Source organism: Entelurus aequoreus, linkage group LG10 (assembly GCF_033978785.1).
Source record: "Entelurus aequoreus isolate RoL-2023_Sb linkage group LG10, RoL_Eaeq_v1.1, whole genome shotgun sequence".
NCBI lineage: Eukaryota > Metazoa > Chordata > Actinopteri > Syngnathiformes > Syngnathidae > Entelurus > Entelurus aequoreus.
In genome coordinates this window covers 15,578,450-15,595,518 of record NC_084740.1, presented here as the reverse complement: position 1 = coordinate 15,595,518, position 17,069 = coordinate 15,578,450, and the positions used below count along the sequence as shown (strand labels likewise).

Genomic DNA, 17,069 nt, shown 5'->3' with positions numbered 1-17,069 from the left:
GGTAGCCCTTCGCATTAATCAGTACCCAAGAAGTAGCTCTTGCTTTCAAAAAGGTTGGTGACCCCTGCTTTAAACCATAACCAAGCATGCATCACTGTAGCTCTTGTCTCAAAGTAGGTGTACTGTCACCACCTGTCACATCACGCCCTGACTTATTTTGAGTTTTTTGGTGTCTTCCTGTGTGTAGTGTTTTAGTTCGTGTCTTGCGCTCCTATTTTGGTGGCTTTTCCTGTTTTGTTGGTATTTTCCTGTAACAGTTTCATGTCTTTCTTTGAGTGCTTTTTCCTCCATCTACTTTGTTTTTAGCAATCAAGAAAATTGCAGTTGTTTTTATCCTTCTTTGTGGGGGCATTGTTGATTGTCATGTCATGTTCAGATGTACTTTGTGGACGCCGTCTTTGTTCCACAACAAGTCTTTGCTGTCGTCCAGCATTCTGTTTTTGTTTACTTTGTAGCCAGTTCAAAAAAAGTCAAAATAAGTCACGGCGTGATGTCACAGGTGGTGACAGTACACCTACTTTGAGACAAGAGCTATAGTGATGCATGGTTGGTTATGGTTTAAAGTCATATTCAACAATTGCGACAAAGACTTTTTACTGTCAACTGAGTTTCGTTTTTTAACGTTTTCTGCTGGTGGTGTGCCTCCTGATGGAAGCAGATCAGAATCATATCCATATTTAAGTGTTACTTCTTTCTAAAAACTCCTATAGTCATATTTACATCAGCTAATGTCTCGTGTGGTACAAAGTGCTTGGATTCGAGTGTCCTTGGTTAGAGTCAGAGCACTGTCTTTGTTGAGACTGCCATTACATTCCTGAGATAAGAAGCACAGCTAGACTGGGGAAACAGCAGGTGGGGGGGACAGGAGAAGGAGGAAGTAGAGAGGAGTTCCGGGGTTTTGGTAGACCGATCTGGACCGGGCTAGGGAATGCTTGGGTGCTGGATTGGTCTCAGGTTTGTCCTCTAAGCTTGGAGAATAAACCACAAAATACCAACTTCTGCCTGGTGATTGAATATAAACAACAGCATATTGCCATAAAAAGAATCTGGGAGAGACTAGCAATTTGAATTCCCCATTGGAGGAATGCTGGTCGACGCAACACTCCGCATTTTTTCAATGCAAAAAAAAATGCCTTGGCTCAAAAAAGGTTGAAAAACACTTATCTACTGTAAGGTTAAGTGGATTCGCTTTATTTTTGTTTTATCGTCCTGTGGTTAACTTGCACTCGATCGTTTGACTTTCGAGGTCGTTCTTGAGCGCGTGCACACCCACATGCGTAGCACACCCTTTCCTTCCCCTTCCCCTTTGCCTGCTGTCTTTCACGGCTCATACATCTCTAATTGTCACCCAGGAGAGCGCTGCCATCTTTCCAGCTGACACGTCGTCTGAGAACGACCGAGCCCAGCCTTCAGATGAACTATTAAAATGTTCAACCACTAATAAACCCTTTCCGTGTATGACTCACTTGAGGGGTGTTGATCTTTTAAGGCCTTTTTTATTTTATTTTCGCAAATCTGCCTCCCCGCCCTTTATTCTTTGGCAACCAAGTGGGTGTTGTGCAGTATGCGCGGAGGTGCGCACATCATATTGATTGTTCACCCACAGTCATTACAGAGACAGGAGAGCGTGGCCGCGGCACCTCAGGGATTGAGTGGGAGAATAAGAAGAGTATGTGAAAGTCACAGAGGATGCTTTGTCACAGTGTGGCACAGAAGGAAGTGCCTTTTCCTCGCAAAACAAAACATTTTGGCAAGCTTGGCAGTTCTCCCTTCGCCACACAACTGTGTAAGTGACGACGAATGACTTAAGTGTATGGACTAAAGTATGCACGGCTGTTTTTGTGTTGCCTCGTGTGCGCTGTGCTGTGGCTCAGATGTGCGTGGGCGGGCTGAGTGGGAGCACTGGGAGGCTGAAGATGCTCTCGCTCATTTCTCATAACGTGAACTCGACTGCTTCGGCACACGAGGCAGAAAGAAATATTACTCTTTTTTTTTTTCATTTAATAAAGACATATGCAATAAAGGATTGTTGATAGTTGCATATTAATGCTTGTGCAATAGGCTGCTAGACACAAAAACACAACCACTGCAACTGTGTAAAGTTTATAAAGTAGATTCCTTTGGTAAGATATTTGAAAATTATGGGTACCAATGCAAGTGAGGTATTTGAATTATGACTTTACAGAGATAATACTCACCATCCAGCAGTGGTGGGCCGTGCGTTTCCCACCTAGGCCTTCAGTGATGTCCGACTTCAATGATTACCTCTCAAAATACCATAATTGATGTCAAAACATGACCATTGCTGGGGAAATACTATACAGAAACACATTTTTGTTGTATCTGATGCCACTTGGGAGGTTGATCAGTAATTTTAAAAATCTTTCTTATCATTTCTATGCAGATGATATTCAACTGTTATGCTCCTTCAATGATTCCGAGTTTCTCTTTTTATCTGAGTTCTTGGAGTGCGTATCCTCTATTAAAAACTGGTGGTCCTCAAATGTCCTCCAGATAATGTCAAACAAAACGGAAACTCTGATAATTGCTTCCGATAAAAAGATCCCCCTGACCAAGAACTCCCTTGGTGCTATGGGTGCATCTGTTTAAAGAGGCCTCAGAAACCTGGGGGTTGTGTTTGATCAGTCCATGTCTTTGGAGGGTCACTGTCATCAACTGACATTTTATCATCTTGGAAATTTTTCTAAAGTGAGAAATTTGTTGTCAAAATTGGATCTGGAAATTATCATTCACGTGTTCATTTCGTCTCGCACACTGTAAAAAAAAAAAAGTTGAGAAAACGCACATTTTCAAGACAACATGACGCAACAAGATTTTTGCGTTTTCTCAACTTTTGACTACTATTGTTGACTTAACTAAGATTTACAAGTTGAGATAAGAGTTATGTCAAATCGAATCTTTCAATCTTTCAATCTTTCAAATCTTTTTTGAAAAATCTATCTTGTTGTAGTTAATTTTGTGGCGAGTTTGGTCTGCTTTACAAAAGAATAAAGCCACAAATCATATGGAATATTAACTTGTGATCATATGTGATATTAACTTGTGATCATATGTGATATTAACTTGTGCTGCTTTAAATGGAATTTAGATATTGACTTTTACAAAATAATAAATCCACAAATCATATGGAATATTAACTTGTGATCATATGTGATATTACTGACAAGAAGATCCGAGTTGACATAACTCTTATCTCAACTTGTAAATCTTAGTTAAGTCAACAATAGTAGTCAAAAGTTGAGAAAATCTTGTTGCATCATGTTGCCTTGACAATTTGCATTTCTCAACTTTTGTTTTTTACAGTGCATAGACTTTTGCAATTCTCTTTTCACTCTCTTCAACAAGTCAACGCTAAAGAGACTTCAGACTGTACAAAATGTGGCTGCCAGACTTTTGACCGGTGCACCCAGAACAGTTTTATCCTGTCTTCATTGGCTTCCAGTCAAATTCCGCATTGAGTTTAAGATTTTAGTCCTGACATTCCGTGCGTTGCATGGTGGGGCCCCTCAGTACATCACTGACTTGCTATGCCCCTACTCTTCAGGGCGCAGCCTCCGGTTTTCAGGCCAGGGTCTTCTAAAGATCCCAAAAACTCATTTTAAAACCCGTGGAGACCTGGCATTCCAGGCTATAGCTCCCAGACTCTGGAACAATTTGCACCAGTCCCTCCGTGATCTTGACTGTGTTGAAACTTTTAAGAAATATTTGAAAACTTCTCTTTTTAGTAAAGCTTTTAGTTAATGCACCTTTTAACTATCATTTTGAATCCACTTGTATCCTTTTTATGACGTTGCCCCTGTTGTTTTAATTGATTTGTTGTTTTACTTCACCTATGTTTTGTACAGCGCTTTATAAATAAAATGTACTTACTTACTTACATTTACACACTACTTTGCATTGAATCACATCAACAGTGTACAAAACGGGTTATTTTCTGGTGCATTTAAAAATCATTAAACCCGCATCAGCAATTAAAACATATCTTAAGTGGTACTGTCAAAATTAAAATTGAAAAAAAACAAAATAAAATATTTGCCCTCACAATTTGTAGCGCCCATTCGACGGCGTATAAGCCAGTGGTACCCCTCGTAGTCGGTTGATTTGAGTGGAAGTGGCGGGAATTTCCTCATTTCATCGCCGGTACAGCTGAGCTAGCTTCCGGGGTTGGTCGACATCGTCTCACAAGATGTAGTTTCTCTTTAAATATCCTTCTTGAAAATGGCCTTGCAAATATACATCTGTCACCAATCAACGTTTTGTTCTCCTTTGTGGGTTAAAAAAGTGAGTATCGGCGATTTCTCTGCTAGCCTGGTATGGCTACGGCGCAACACTTCCTGCTTTATCCATCCATTTTCTACCGCTTATTCCCTTCGGGGTCGCTTGAGCCTATCTCAGCTACAATCGGGCTTTAGTAAATTGAAATTGCAACTTGTGATTAGATACTCACCTTGGAATGACAAGTGACTATCCAATCACAGTCTCGTTAACATCAGGCTACCTAGATAGGCTACTGTCAACAACTTGTGATCTGATTGGCTGTCGCAACTGTCTATCAACTGTGTGTGTTCTCAAATGCATCCTAACGGTGCCGGGTGTGGCTCTGCTGATCTGCATAGCACCGCCGCGGCTGAAAAACCAGTGAGTATACAATCATAGGACGCGTAAATGTCACTTTCAACGTAAGGCCAGCTAGAAAGCGTTACTGACAACAACTTGTGATCTGATTGGCTATCGCAATTATCTATCAACTGTATGTGCCCGTTCACTTACAGTGCACAGACCTGAAGGCCTTGGGCAGATTTCATACAGCTAGCTGAATTCTAATTGGATAAAAACTCTAACCTAAAAACAACAGCGCTGGAAGGAGCATGATATGACATGAAGAGAATATGAATACTTTTAGATATTTAGGGAAAGTAAAATAAAAATTACTTTTATCTTTAATTATGATCATGATTTCTGGTTATGTTAGGCCAGCAGAGAAGGCCTTGCTGGCCCTGACGGCACACCACTGCCATCCAGGTATTACTTGAACAATGTTTATCATTGTGTTGCTTGCATTGGTTTAGACCAAATTGGAGTTCCTAATATTCTGCTTACCTCTATCAGTGTGATGAAGCACACCCATTCTACCACAATGATACACTACAAGTAACATTTTAACATAAATGATGGATTATATCTCATTAAATTGTGAAAATTGTGACAATAAAATAGAATTGTGTGTTATGACAACTAAACAAAAAATACATGCATTATAATCATTGCCCATCTGGAAAACAAGAATTTAGTTTGAAATTGTACAAAAAGAAGATTTATCATATTTCCCGGACTATAAGGCATACTTAAAATCCTTTCATTTTGTCAAAAATCGCCAGTGCGCCTTATAACCCGGTGTGCCTAATGTACGGAATAATTCTGGTTGTGCTCAGGAGAAGTAATTTTGTTTGGTACATGGTGTAATGATGAGTGTGACCAGTAGATGGCAGTCACACATAAGAGATACATATAAACTTCAATATGATGCCAGTAAACGACACCAGAACTTTAAATGTTTCTTTGAGAATATAGAACATTACACACGGCACTCAAAAATCTGTCAAAATGTTTTAGAACGACTTTGGTAAGCTATGAAGCCGTGCCACTTGATGGATTGTCGAAGCATTACGGCTACCGTAGTCAGACGTATTGTGCTTAAACATATGGCACCCATCAGCAGACATATTAACCGGCGTTTTTTTTTCGCAATGGTTACGGTACCGGGGCATGACGATGCCGGAGGTTATCTTTCCAGGATGCGGAGGAACGTCAGGAAACAGCTTGCCGGTAAGAAGAATGATTTATCCCATAAATCACCACAAAAATATGCAGCGTGGTGCCCACGGCATGATAAACAAGAATGGCTTAGCCAAAAAGGAGCTAGACCAAAACACTACTCAGTGGCCTAGTGGCTAGAGCAGGGGTCACCAACCTTTTTGAAACCAAGAGCTACTTCTTGGGTACTGATTAATGCGAAGGGCTACCAGTTTGATACACACTTAAATAAATTGCCAGAAATAGCCAATTTGCTCAATTTACCTTTAACTTTATTTTATTATTAATAATGAATGATATTTACACTTAATTGAACGGTTTAAAAGAAGAGAAAATACGAAAAAAATGACAATTAAATTTTGAAACATAGTTTATCTTCAATTTCGACTCTTTAAAATTCAAAATTCAACCGAAAAAAAGAAGAGAAAAACTACCTAGTTCGAATCTTTTTGAAAAATTTAAAAAAATAATTTATGGAATAATTTTTCCTGATTAAGATTCATTTTAGAATTTTGATGACATGTTTTAAATAGGTTAAAATCCAATCTACACTTAGTTAGAATATATAACAAATTGGACCAAGTTACATTTCTAACAAAGACAAATCATTATTTCTTCAAGATTTTCCAGAACAAAAATTTTAAAAGAAATTCAAAAGACTTTGAAATAAGATTTAAATTTGGATTCTACAGATTTTCTAGATTTGCCAGAATCATTTTTTTGAATTTTAATCATAATAAGTTTGAAGAAATATTTCACAAATATTCTTCGTCGAAAAAACTGAAGCTAAAATGAATAATTAAATTAAAATTAATGTATTATTCTTTACAATAAAAAAAATTAATTTACTTGAACATTGATTTAAATTGTCAGGAAAGAAGAGGAAGGAATTTAAAAGGTAAAAAGGTATATGTGTTTAAAAATCCTAAAATCATTTTTAAGGTAGTATTTTTTCTCTAAAATTGTCTTTCTGAAAGTTATAAGAAGCAAAGTAAAAAAATTAATGAATGTATTTAAACAAGTGAAGACCAAGTCTTTAAAATATTTTCTTGGATTTTCAAATTGTATTTGAGTTTTGTCTCTCTTAGAATTAAAAATGTCGAGCAAAGCGAGACCAGCTTGCTAGTAAATAAATACAATTTCAAAAATAGAGGCAGCTCACTGGTAAGTGCTGCTATTTGAGCTATTTTTAGAAGAGGCCAGCGGGCTACTCATCTGGTCCTTACGGGCTACCTGGTGCCCGCGGGCACCGCGTTGGTGACCCCTGGGCTAGAGTGTCCAAAGACTATAAAAATGGGACCCATTACCTCCCTGCTTGCCACTAGGCATCAAGGGTTGGAATTGGGGATTAAATCACCAACAATTATTCCCGGGCGCGGCACCGCTGCTGCCCACTGCTCCCCTCACCTCCCAGGGGGTGATCAAGGGGATGGGTCAAATGCAGAGGACAAATTTCACCACACCTAGTGTGTGTGTGTGACAATCATTGGTACTTTAACTAGGAGCAGGAACGGGAACATAACTTGTTGCATGAGAGCAAACAAAAGCACCAGACCGAGTGATGCAAGAGGAAGGAATAAATAGCTCTCTGATTAGTGCCCGGGAACAGGTGAGCGTCCCGAACACTAATCAGAGGCAGGTAAAAACAATTAATAGCCATGGCAACCAAGGAGACATAAAACAGGGGTGCTGAAACAGAACTAGGCCAACAAGTGAAATCAAACGTAAACAAACTATGACTCGGGCAATGGATCATGACAGCAATATTCTGTAAAACCAACTTTTCTTACCTTCTGGTACCTGCTGATGTGTATTTGGGATCTGCATAAGTCCTGAAAATTTGCGCGAGTCCGCCTTTGTAGTCTGTGCCGACACGGTAGTCGATAAGCTGCTTCTTGTTCTCTATCTTTTTGTTATGGGGCTTAAAGTTCTAACTTATATCTGTCAGTAGACTCGCTATGAAAGTGCTAAAACATACCGGTGTAGTGGGTTTACATTATTCACCCAAGGAACTTTAGTTATTAGAAAGTTTCGGTCGGACATTTTTTCTCGGGACACATTTCCGGCGTTTTTGTTGTATTAGTCAGCCACGGATGAGGAGATGCTGCTCCGTTATTGATTCAAGTAAAGTCTGAATGTCATTAAAAACAATTAGCGGCGTCTTTTGACACTTCTTCCACTCCCACTTGCAGGAAATGTAGTCTTTATTTTCATCATTACCTTTCTGTGTTTGTGTGGCAGTCATGCTGATATAAATGTCCTCTTCTTCTGAAAAGGAGCGCACAACACTGCATTTTTTTTTTTGGCAAAATCCTACCAAATATGACAAGGAAAACTTGTGCTGTCACTTCTGCAAAGTAAAAAGAAATACACCTTTAAAAGTTAAAGGTGACACCAGACATTTTATCATACACATAAGATCAATTTATCAGTGCAAACATGGCTAAACAACAAACTTTTTAGTTTTTTTTAAGAACGTTAAAAGCTCTAAAAATGTGAACAAAAAGCATTTCTTAAACCTGCCTAAGCACAAGTTAAACCCACCAACACAACGAGAGAGACTATGTAGATCCAGTTGTATCAAATGCATGTAAAAATATGCAAATTTCTCCGGAAGATCTGATTTTTAAGAACAAAAATGAAGGCAAACTGCAAAAGAAAGAATACAACATACCCGTAGCTCCATTTCTTGAGGTGATTTTTTTTATTTTTGAATCTTTAATTATTTTTGCGAGCGAGTCATCGGGTAAGTAATAATAAGATACCAGTAAACAAGCAACAATATAAGCCACGGAAGTCTAACGCCGATGATGCACACGTAAGCTCTGTTCTGCATTTAGAGCACATTCATTTTCACATTCACGAATCTAAAAAGTAGCACACCACCAGAAGTTTCACAAGTACATGCAGTGAGTCGCAAATTGTGGGTCAAAGACATCCGCACTAATGAAGACTACTGGAGAAGCAGAAGTTGACAAAAAAAAAGGGAAAAAAAAACACATCCTCAAACTGTTCATTTTCTAGTACCTAACTTATGCTGAACAGGAATAAACCAATTAAAAAAGTGGTACATAGGTGTGCCTGAAAACCCAACCCAGCCAGCTTGTGCCAGGCAACCATATACTTGCTTGCTACCTTGCTTAAGACCCTCCTACGTCTCTTTCTTTCTTCATCCAGGGCAGGAAAGGGGCCATCACTGCTCTGGCACAGCTGTGTCATCACTCCCTACTGCCCCCGATCCTCCTGTCTCTAAAAACAGAAATAGGAAAGTGGCATTGAGTAATACAATAACCACCTCAGTTACACTGTTATCGTCACGGTAACAGCCTCCAGCACACACATGGTAAATGGTAAAATGGTAAATGGGTTGTACTTGTATAGCACTTTTCTACCTTTCTAAGGAACTCAAAGCACTTTGACACTATTTCCACATTCACCCATTCACACACACACATTCACACACTGATGGCGGGAGCTGCCATGCAAGGCGCTAACCAGGACCCATCAGGAGCAAGGGTGAAGCGTCTTGCTCAAAGACACAACGGACGTGACTAGGATGGTAGAACCTGGGGATTGAACCAGGAACCCTCAGATTGCTGGCACGGCCACTCTCCCAACTTTGCCACGCCGTCCCCGCATGAGACTAACACACTGATATATTTTGTTTTAAAAGGTCTTAAGTGCACCGTGCATCCTCTAATGCAGTGGTTTTCAACCTTTTTTCCAGTGATGTACCCCATGTGAACATTTTTTTTAATTCAAGTACCCCCTAATCAGAGCAAAGCATTTTTGGTTGAAAAAAAAGAGATAAAGAAGTAAAATACCGCACTATGTCATCAGTTTCTGATGTATTAAATTGTATAACAGTGCAAAATATTGCTCATTTGTAGTGGTCTTTCTTGAACTATTTGGAAAAAAATATATAAAAATAACTAAAAACTTGTTGAAAAATAAACAAGTGATTCAATTATAAATAAAGATTTCCACACATAGAAGTAATCATCAACCTAAAGTGCCCTCTTTGGGGATTGTAATAGAGATCGATCTGGATTCATGAACTTAATTCTAAACATTTATTTTGTTGAAGTATTATTCAATAAATATATTTATAAAGGATTTTTGAATTGTTGCTATTTTTAGAATATTTAAAAAAACTCTCACGTACCCCTTGGCATACCTTCAAGTACCCCAAGGGGTACACGTACCCCCATTTGAGAACCACTGCTCTAAAGCATGGGTGTCAAACGTACGGCACGCGGGCCAGATCAAGCCCGCAAACAGGTTTTATCCGGCCCACGTGTTGAGTTTGCTAAATATAAAAATTAACCTGAAATTTTTGAATGAAAGAAGCAGCTGTTCTAAATGTGTCCACTGGATTTCGCAATAGCAATTATTTGTATCTTTGTAGATGATGCTACATATGTACAAAATAAACCACATGATGTTAGTACATCAGTCGAGGAAAATGATCAAACTACATAAATAACATAATGTAATTTGATTTTGATAGAATTTTTTTTTATCTTGATAAATTGAAAATGAACACTAATGAGTTGACTGATAAACACTATCACATCATTTATTCAGAAAATATAAATAACGACAAAGATAGAATATTATTATTAACCACAACATGTAAGTGTAAAAAAAACCCAACGACATTATGATTTGTAAATTTTCATCAAATGTTCATTATCAATAACGCTATTTCTATTGGTATTTGTATTGCTGTAGTGTAATAATGCTCATTGTCATTTCTGTATTATTATTTATTTCGCTAACTGCTTTTTTGCTATCACTTTTACCATCAAATTTGTACATGTCGTATTTGCTGATGTTGCTCTATTGTTGTTGTTGTTGTTATTGTTGTGTTTGCTGTTGTTGTTTTTGTCTCTCTGTCTTATCCCCCAAAATCTCCCCCTCCGTCTTCCTTTTTTCCTCTTTCTATCCCCTCCTGCTATGGCCCGGCTGCACCAAATGATAATATAAATACATTTAATAAAGTCAAATACAAATAAGGTAACAAGAGAAGTATCCCACACTTCTCTTTTGTAAAGTAAATCTGAACAGCCGATATGGGCATCTACATCAACTATATGATTTGCCTGAGAAGCTGGACAGGACAAAAATTAAAAAAAATGATTTGTACAATATCAGAATGTGCTAGTTCTATTTTTAAACAAAGAAAACAATCTGAAGTTGTCTTTATTTTTAAGTTATCGTGCCGTGATTTTACCAGTGCGGCCCTTTTGGGAGGAGATTTTTCTGACACTCCTGATCTAGTAGTATACCAAATAATCACTTAAATGACTATTCAAACAGTGTTACTGGTTAAACCATGTGTAAAATGGGTTAAATGGGTTATACTTGTATAGCGCTTTTCTACCTTCAAGGTACTCAAAGCGAGTTGACACTATTTCCACATTCACACATTCACGCACTGATGGTGGGAGCTGCCATGCAAGGCCCTAACCACGACCCATCAGGAGCAAGGGTGAAGTGTCTTGCCCAAGGACACAACGGACGTGACGAGGTTGGTAGAAGGTGGGGATCGAACCAGGAACCCTCAGGTTGCTGGCACGGCCACTCTCCCAACTGCGCCACGCCGTCCCAAATATATATATATTTAATATACTTGTTAAATAAAACCTCTGCCTTGTTTTCATTGGATTTTAGGCCTACTACGCTACTGCATTTAAATGTTGGTCACTATGTGGTACTTGGAGAGCCAAGTGTTTTCCGAGGTGGTACTTTGTGAAAAATGTTTCAAAACCCCTGGTCTAGCCCATCCTATGAGTTGTCGTGATTTTGTCACGAATGTCCATTTGTTTTTTTTGTTTTTTGTTTTTGTTTTTTTAATAATGTCCTGCCCAGCTTCTCGGGCAAATCATATAGCAGATGTAGATGCCCATATCGGCTGTTCAGATTTACTTTACAAAAGAGAAGTGTAGGATACTTCTCTTGTTGCCTTACCTGTATTTTGACTTTATTAAATGTATTTATATTATCATTTGGTGCAGCCGGGCCGGAGCAGGAGGGGATAGAAAGAGAGAAAAAGGAAGACAGAGGGGGGAATTGTGGGGACAAGAGGGGGATTAGACAGAGAGACAAAAACAACAACAGCAAACACAACAACAACAACAACAACAACAGAGCAACATCAGCAAATACGACATGTACAAATATGATGGTAAAAGTAATAGCAAATAAGCAGTTAGCGAAAATTTAAAAAAAAAATACAGAAATGACAATGAGCATTATTACACTAAAAATGGAGCAATATGAATACCAATAGAAATAGTGCTATTGATAATAAACAATACCAGTACTTTACCTTTATTATCAACAATACAATTGTTCAAATGCAACAATACATATACGTAATGATAACTTGAGATACGAAAGAATGCAGAAAAATGGAGGGGAAGAAAGAGAAGCAACCTACGAATGTCCATTTGTAAATGGTACGTCGTTATATACTAGTAGCAAAAGTCATGTCGGGTATCATAAATTACTCAAACACAGTGTGCAAATCTGTTTTGTTACATTATCACATCATTTATTCAGAAAAGATAAATAACGACAAATAAGATAGAAGGCTAATAATCGCAACATGTAAGTTTAAAAACCCACCAACAACATTATGATTTGTACATTTTCAGAATGTGCTTGTTCTATTTTTAAACAAAGAAAACAAGCTGAAGTTGTCTTTATTTTTAAGTTATCGTGTCGTGATTTTACCAGTCCGGCCCGCTTGGGAGTAGATTTTTCTCCGTGTGGCCCCCGATCTAAGATGAGTTCGACACCCCTGGTCTAAAGTCAAATTCCAAGATGTTTGTTCTAAACTTGACAATTTCTACAAAAAGTATACAAGTATAATTTCACCACTGTTAATAATATCAATCAATCAATCAATCAATGTTTATTTATATAGCCCTAAATCACAAGTGTCTCAAAGGGCTGTACAAGCCACAACGACATCCTCGATACAGAGCCCACATATGGGCAAGGAAAACTCACCCCAGTGGGACGTCAATGTGAATGACTATGAGAAACCTTGGAGAGGACCGCATATGTGGGTAAACCCCCCCCCCCCTCCCCCTCTAGGGGAGACCGAAAGCAATGGATGTCGAGTGGGTCTGACATAATATTGTGATTAATAATAGCAAATAATAATAAATAATAATAGCACATAGATACAATAAAACACATGCAATGCTGGAGTATTACTGCTTTACTTGTGCACATTCTTCTCTAAAACACCTCGTGTCAAGTCTCCTCCTTTTTATGTTGCAAAAAAGCCACAGAAGCCAAAGAAAAAGCAAAACAATTTTAATGCGCGTTACTGAACTAAGCTTATGATACCAATTAACTAATGATAAGGTGTGGCATCACAGTTGTATGAACTTAACTTTAGAGGCCTATTTTGGAAAAGTTGATCTAAATTAAGTATTTTATTTTAAAGGTTCCACTGCATATTATGGTTTTAATTTATTACAAACACGTATACAGATACAATATTTCCATTTTTTCATTACATGTCCAAAAAGGAATAGGAAGAATCAGAGTTTAATTAATAATCCTACCCCTTTTCCACTTCAAATTAAAACACATTTGTTTGTTCACTTCTTGTGCTCAATTTGTAACACAAACTAATTAAATAAATAAATAATAAATACAATTCTCATAAATAAATAGTTAAGTAAGTTGTGATTCACAAAATGAGATGAATGAGATGATGCCATTTTTTTAATAAGGTTCAAGATGTTCATCAGGATTCTTCTTCCGTGTACTTTGTTAACACTTTAAGCTTGAACAGTTTCTTAAACTGGATCATATTTGCTTGGCACTCAGCATCAAGGGTTGGAATTGGGGGCTAAATCCCCAAAAATGATTCCCGGGCGCGGCCACCACTGCTGCTCACTGCTCCCCTCACCTCCCAGGGGGTGATCAAGGGTGATGGGTCAAATGCAGAGGGTAATTTCGCCACACCTAGTGTGTGTGTGACAATCATTGGCACTTTAAATTAAATATTAGTACATTGTTTGGTTGGACAGCGTGGCGAAGTTGGTAGAGTGGCCGTGCCAGCATACGGAGGGTTGCTGGTTACTGGGGTTCAATCCCCGCCTTCTACCATCCTAGTCACGTCTGTTGTGTCCTTGGGCAAGACACTTCACCCTTTGCCCCTGATGGGTGCTGGTTAGCGCCTTGCATGGCAGCTCCCGCCATCAGTGTGTGAATGTATGGGTGAATGTGGAAATACTGTCAAAGCGCTTTGAGTACCTTGAAGGTAGAAAAGCGCTATACAAGTATAACCCATTTATCATTTATCATTTATTCTTTGCTTAATCCATTCTATCATTTAATTCCACATACTGATATGCTAAAAGTTTTAAGTGTTGCACGTGCATACAGATGTTTTAAGTCAATGTTTTCCGAAGGTTATATTTATCCTTTTTTGCTGAGAATAATTGTTGTACACTATTGGGTAGCAGCTTATTGTTTGCTTTTTGCATAATTTTAGCTGTTTGCAAATGCACCAAATCATTGAATTTCAGCATGTATGATTCAATACATAAAGGGTTTGTATATTCTCTATATCCAACGTTATGCATTATTCTAACTGACCTTTTTTGTAAGTGTACTTTTGTAGTTATTTTACCATATTGCTGCACAAACAACTCAGATATGGTAACACTAATGAACAGTAAATATTATGGATTAATTTTATTCAATACTGACATAATTATTGCCACCTTATTATGTTGTAATTATTTTTTTACATGTAATTCCCAGTTCATTTGATCATTTATTATTACACCTATAAATTAGATGTATTTTACACTTTCAATGTCTACTTTGCCTATCTGTATTTGACTTTCTCTTCTGCTGTTACTGAATAGCATTATTTTACTTTTAATAAATATTCAAAGATAGTCTATTTTTGTCAAACTATCTCTTTATTGTTTATATTTCTTCTGTATTATTTGTACTAGCTTCTGTGTGTTCTGTATTCTGTGTGTTCCAATATTGACTATTACTTAATAAAAAAAAAGGAAATATGTAACTGGACATAGCTGGAACTAGAAATGCATGATATTAGTGGTTCTCAAACTTTTTTCACCAAGTACCACCTCAGAAAAAACTTAAGAAATATCATCATAATGACAAACATTAAAATACAGTAGCGTAGTAGGCCAAAGTATTGGTTAAAAACAAGTAATATTTTTGGTCACTGCAGCTTTACACGCAGTTTGAATTGGGGTAATTTATTTATTTATTTTTTCATAAAGAAATACAATCATGTGTGCTTACGGACTGTATCTCTGCAGACTGTATTGATCTATATTGATATATAATGTATATATTGTGTTTTTTATGTTCATTTAATAATTAAAAAAAATAAATATATATATATATATATATATATATTTTTTAAATTTTTTTTACATTTCTTGTGCGGCCCGGTACCAATCGGCCGCGGCCCGGTGGTTGGGGACCACTGGTCTAGGTTATCGTACATGGCCAGTCATTGCGCTTAACAAACTTGTTAGTGCCCAAACAAAGAATCCCTCATGGCCGAGTGCCAGCACTTTGATAAAGAAGGTGAGAAACACTGTACATTTTAAAAAGTTAACAGTGCATTTGGAAAGTATTTACAGTCCTTCACTTTTTCCACATTCTTTTTGGTTACAAAAAACATTTTCACATTGTCATTATGGGGTATTGTCTGTAGAATTTTTGAGACAAACATGAATTTATTTTTATTTTGTAATAAGGCTGTAACATAACAAAATGTGGAAAAAAGGAAGACTACTTTCTGAATGTAGCTATGTACAAAGTGGCCGTCCTCTCCTCCTTCTCCGCTCATTGTTGTCTTTGCCAACTTCAATAAAGGGAAAGTGATGTTAAATGTTAATTTATCAATTTCATTCCTCATTTATAAGTATTTTAGCATTTTTTTCTGCATGAAAAATTATAATTATTCTTTATTAAATGTGTTTTGTGTTCATATTTTTAAATGTGTGCAACAAATTAATTGAATTAACATTATTTATTCAGGGTAACAATTGTTTGGTTTTATACCATTTGCTTTTTGTTAACACTTTTGGAATAGATAACTAACAAAAAATCAAGGAATTATTGTATCTTTTTCTGCTGCTCAAAACACTTCAATATCCAAAGTAATTAAGATAGTAACACAATTGGTTTCCGCTTTGACTTTTGATCTTCCACCAGGGCAAAAGCCCAGATATGTCTTCTTCTTCTTTTACTTTGTTTGGCATTTGGCGAGCAAGTTGCACAGAGCACTGCCTATCTATGACTTGAGCATACCTGATTGTTTGACATTTTACACTGCATATAAAAGAAAATGTATTGTTTTTCAGCTTGAGCAATGTGGTAAACACACATTTTGACTTGTGTTCTACATGTTCTACACTTTAAATCAGATATGAATTATAGAGATTCATATAAATAATTATGCGCATTACGTATGCCACGACATGCACTATACATGCAACTGATTGTATAATAGATTACCTTTGTGGTACAGGTGCACCCATCATTGCACTTGTACTAATGTTCATTTAATGTATTATAATGTCACACCAAGTTTAAACTTTATTATGAATTTAATGTTTTGTCTCTAAAATGGTATGTTCACACAAGTGGTACTTTCTTTGCAGTACACTGTGAAATGGGGTAAAAAAAAAAAAAAACCTATGTAAAACAGGGGGTCTACCCCCGTGGGAGACTCAGTATTAAGTCTGACAGCTTCATTAATTCTGCTTGGCCTAAAGAAGTCTATTCCATGTTTAATGCACTTGCGGCTATAAATACACCCCCCTTATACATACATATATAAGGGTGGAAATTCAGTCAGCAAGTGGGTTACACAAGTCTGGTGTTGGATCACAACCTCAAAACCCACCATAAACTAACAACATGATCATTTAAGCTTCTCGGAGGATCACAACCTTGTTGTGGTCAAGGAGCTACAGTGTCCCGGTGATCTCGAGAGCTATGCTGGCGGGAGCTTCAGCACCTGTTAGGGTTACCCAAACCAGACAGGTCAAATATGAGGTTTCAGACAAAGAGTGATCCACTGGCCCTCCAGGTTGAGGGTTGAGCACAGGCCTAACAACCCTGTCCTGTGAAAAGCAATACGTTAAGGGAAACAGCAACTAATATAACCAAAATGTTCTGGTGTGATGGGCTTTCAAAGTAATTAG

General features: G+C 37.5%; 1 protein-coding gene across 1 annotated transcript in view; it reads right to left on the bottom strand.

Annotated features, from left to right (window-relative positions):
* Window positions 1–8,516: 8,516 nt before the first annotated feature.
* spa17 (sperm autoantigenic protein 17) overlaps window positions 8,517–17,069 on the bottom strand; it is a 39,298-nt gene continuing 30,745 nt past the window's right edge. The window contains exon 6 of the mRNA XM_062060190.1: window positions 8,517–9,084. The gene's annotated coding sequence lies outside the window, so the exon portion shown is untranslated. The remainder of the gene's footprint in view (window positions 9,085–17,069) is intronic.